The following is a 4925-nucleotide window of genomic DNA, read 5'->3' as shown; positions in this document are numbered from 1 at the left end:
TATGAGTTATGATTTTGGTGGCATCTTTTGTGTTTTCTTTTAGATGGTCATAGTTTTTTGTTTTTTTTTTTTTACTTTTTTTGTTTGTTTGTTTTAGGGCACGTGTTGTTTGTTTGTTATAGGGCACGTGTGCTCACCAGAAAGACAGAGAGAGACTGAGAGACAGAAAGCAAGAAATCACCCTCCCCCCCTTCAGGGGGGATGGCCACACCGCAATCCCTTCTCCTCCATTTTCCTCTCAGGATCTTGGGCACGCATGCACCCATGAGTATAAGCCTCCCGGCCCAGGACTTGAACTGTGGTTGACTTCATGGGAGTCCCAGCAACTTAGCCATTATGCCAAATGCTGATCCTTAGTTCGAGATATTTTCTAATTTCTGTTATAATTTCTTTTCTGATCAATGGGTTATTTATGAGTGTGTTGTTTTCTAAATATTTGGGGGGGGGGATTTCCCAGACTTCTATTGATTTCTAATTCCACTGTACTTGGAGAACATGTTTTGGATGATTTGAATCACTTTCCATGTCTTAAAACTTGTATATGGTCACCTTGGAAATATCCTGAGTACACATGAAGAGCACTTTGCTTCTGTTGGATGGAATTATCTATAAATTTCAATTAGATAAAGGTGGATGATAGTATTATTCAAGTCTTTTATATTCTTTTTCATTTTTTTAGAATTATTTTATTTAACTTCATTTATTTATTTTAATTTGACCAGAGAGGAACAAAGTGAGCAAGAGAGAGAGAACAAGAGAGAAAGAGAGAGAAAGGAAGTCACCAGGTCTGGGATTCAAACCGCCGTCAGCCATGTGGGAGTCTAGTGCCACCTGCTGGCCTCCCTTTTTAATTTTGACTTGCATATTCTATCAATTATTGAGAGATGGGTGTTGAAATTGCTGACTATAGTGGCGGATTTGCCTACTTCATCTTGGGGATCCTGTTGATGAACTGATCCTTTTACAATTATTGTAAGGATCATCTTTATCCCTGGTATTGTTTGAAATTTTTTATATTAATATACTCACTCCAACTTTCTTTTCTTTCTTTTTTTTTTTTTTTTTGAGAGGTTTTCGCTATAGGGCGCGTGCGCTCTCCAGACAGACAGAGAGAGACATAGAGACAGAAAGCGAGAAATCATCCCCCAGGGGGGATGGTCACGCCGCAATCCCTTCTCCTCCATTCTCTTCTCGGGATCTTGGGCATGCACGCACACGCGCCCGACGTGAGTTTTAAGCCACCGGGTCCGGGACACGAATCGCGGTCGACTACGTGAGAGTCCAGCGACATAGCCATTACGCTAACTGCTAGTTCCCCAACTTTCTTTTGATTAATGTCAGCCTGGTATATATTTATCTATTGTGTTATTGTTCTTTTCTATTGCTGCATAACAAATTACCCTCAAAACTCAGTTTCTGTAAGAAACTGGTATAGTTTAGCTGAATTCTCCACTTCATGGTCTTTCATAGGCTGCCATCAGGTGTTGGCTGGGCTCTCATCTGAAGGCCCAGCAAGGAAAAGTTCTGTTTCCAAGTGCACATGAATGTTGGCAGGATTCAGCACCTGGCAGGTTGTTGAATTGAGGGCCCGAGTTCTTTGCTGACTACTGACAGAAGGCTGGCCTGAGCTCCTTGCCACACAGGCCTCTCCAACATGGCAGCTTTCTCATCAAAAAGGTAAGCAGAGAAGGCCATGGAGTCTGGTAGCAAGATGGAAGTCATAATCTTATATAACCTACTCAAAGAAGTGACATGTCATCACCTTTATTGTATTCTATTGAGTAGAAGTCAGTCACTAGGTTTAGCCCACACAGAGGGCCATCAGTAGTAAGTAGCAGGAATCACTGAGGGCTATTCCACATCTCCCTCTATAATTTGAGGTTAGGATGGCATTTTCCTGAGACTATCACTTTTTCTGTTTTGCTTTTAGAGAGTTGGGCAGTTTCTTAATTCTGTGAGGTTCTGTCCTATTTGTCTCCTCCATCTGCTGACAGCACCTTTTCTGGCTTTCCAGGACTGCTAAGGATTATGTTGATATTTTTATTTCTTGCCATTTCAGTAAGATTTGGAGGGAAGAAAAGTAAACAAGTATGTTTGAGTTGTCAATTTGAACTGGAATGCATCTTTTTTGCATTGCACTTTAAAATTTAAAAAGCTGTCAAGGTATACATTTTCTTATGAAAAAAGCTGGAAATAGAATACTATAAAAACCTCTAACACACACTGGGTAGGTATAATATCCCCCCATTTACAGGTGAGAAAACTGAGACTCAGACAGATTAAGTAACTTGCTAGTGAAGTTGGTAGTCCTTATATTAAGAAGAGCAACTATTTTGAATAAGCTAAATTAATAATATTGTTTTCAAACTTTTTAAAAAAGAATGATTTAATCTTATTTTTATTTTGATCATGTATATAGTGAGATGTCTTCAAGAGAGACATCAAGAAAGGAAAAGTGAGTAAGCAAGCCACCAAGTCCAGGATTCAAACTGCAGTTGGGTCATATGGGACTCCAGCACTCTAACCACCATGTCACCTGCCAGTCCCTCGTTTTCAACCTCTTTTGCAAAAGATGTTGAGCCAGTGTATCAATAAACATAGTCTTAGGGGCAAAGTCCCCTTTCAGCCAAATCCTGTCATATAAGAAAGCTATTCTGGGCTAGACAGATTCCTCAAGAAATACTATAAATTTTATCACAGAAAAAAATGTGACCTTCCTTAAAATAACCAGTAATAAAAAAAAAGACATTATATAATGCATTATGGGACATTAACTTTTATGTCATTGCATGGTGAAAACTGTTCTTAGTTCTATTTCATATCGCTAGCATCTCTTCCCTATAGGCCCTGCTCACTTAAATTTCTGCTTAAGAACTCCTTAAATCTAAGAAGCTATCACAGGGGCCAGCAGGTAGCATGGTGGTTAGGGGTGCTGGACTTCCACATGGCCAACAGCAGTTCGAGTGCCAAACCTGGCAGCTTGCTTTCTCACTTTCTCTCTCTCTCTCGGCAAATTTAAATAAAGTTAAATAAAATAATTTTTTTTAAAAAAAGCTATCACATTGTAAAGATCCATTCCCTTATCAACAGACAGTAATCTACTTTAAATCTGGTGATGGTGAATGGCAAACATACCACTCCAACATTAATTTCTGGTTGTCACCGTTTCTTCCTTAAGTGTACGGAACTTATGGGAGAACAGACAAAGGTCAGGTAAGGCCACATGGCTTTTAGGACACAAACTCACACTTCTAGGAGCATTCCTTTTCAGGTTTAACTCCCAAACTCCATTGTTACTAAATGAATTACCTCGGAACATTCCTTCACTAAGGCAAAGTTACGATCAAGATGAACGTTGGGGGTGAGTTATATGTGGTCTATTTTTTCCTAAGAGAAAGCAGCTTATGCACACCCATAAATCAGCTGTCAGGAAACACGGAGACTCTTGCAGACATTTTCTAGTGTAACATGGGTTTTCAAACTTGATTCTTGAATTCTTTCTGTATTCCTTTATCCTGTTATCTTATAAATTAAAGAATCTATAATGAATACTTTAACTAATACACGTTAGCTTCTTTTTTCGTATGTCCTACAGTCAGAATATATTCATCGTCTATTTTGGGGAGGCACAAAGAGAGATTCTTGGGGTTCAAGGTCACATTTTTTTTTGAGAAGGTCTTGATACTGTAGTGTTAACAGTATTAAGCAGTTACTATTTTTTTGGGGGGGGGAAGATTTTCGCTATAGGGCGCGTGTGCTCGCCAGACAGACAGAGACATTAGAGACAGAACGCGAGAAATCACCCCCCAGGGGGGATGGTCACGCCGCAGTCCCTTCTCCTCCATTCTCCTCTCGGGATCTTGGGCACGCACGCACACGTGCCCGGCATGAGTTTTAAGCCACCAGGTCCAGGACGCGAACCGCGGTCGACTACGTGGGAGTCCAGCGACATAGCCATTACACTAACTGCTGGTTCCCAAGCAGTTACTATTTATGGGTAATAGTTTTCTAATAATTGGAGGGGAAGGAAACATTAAATTAATACAAAAGATTTAATAACTAGACTTGGTACTTTAACCAGAGTACTTGCACAATTCTTAATATTTTTGAAAATAATAACTATCATGTTCTTGGCTTGTTTGCTACATCTATTCCTAAAAGAATGTAGGCCTACAGTACAAAATTTTACATTCTTTTGTCTTTATTTAATATTCTAATTTTAGTCACTTAACTGTCAGCTTAAGAACAAATCTTCATCATAACTTACCTTGCTTTCATCTGTATTACACTGGAATTAAACCATACAGAAAAAATATTTTTTCATTGATTTTACCAGATGTATCAACAGTGTGATTTATTTTTAGTTATGTAATTTAAACGAAAAAAAAAAAAACACTTTGGTGTAGATTTTTCAAAAATAATCCTGAAATTAAAGTGGTCATTAAAAGATTTCTAGGTTTTGCTTTTTTATAAAAATCAATATTCAGAATTTCACAGTGAAGAGGTCCTGAATTCATCATACAACATGAAATTATATAAAAATAGAAGACATAGACATCTTTAAATCTTTAATCCTTTGATTAAGCAGCAAGCATATCACTCTTCCAGGCCAAATACTGCTTAAACAAAAAAGGAAAATAATGACGTGCAAAATATTTACAAAATATGCAAAGCACACAATAAAGACATCTCACTATATACATGTGTCATTATTACTAATGAAGCTAAGGTTTTTCTACTGTGTGCTCTAATGTACGTAAATCAAATTACAGCACATCCCTCAGATACAGCACCTTGGCCCATGTCTGGGACAGAACAGATTTTAAATGAATCACAATATACTGAACAGCTGGACAGATGTTGGATGCTGACCAACTTGACTGACATATCCCACATACTGTGTACTGAAGGTCTACTGACAAGAG

This window comes from Tupaia chinensis, unplaced genomic scaffold (assembly GCF_000334495.1).
Source record: "Tupaia chinensis unplaced genomic scaffold, TupChi_1.0 Scaffold142846_1, whole genome shotgun sequence".
NCBI classification, from domain to species: Eukaryota; Metazoa; Chordata; class Mammalia; order Scandentia; family Tupaiidae; genus Tupaia; species Tupaia belangeri.
Note: the sequence above shows the minus strand (reverse complement) of the source record.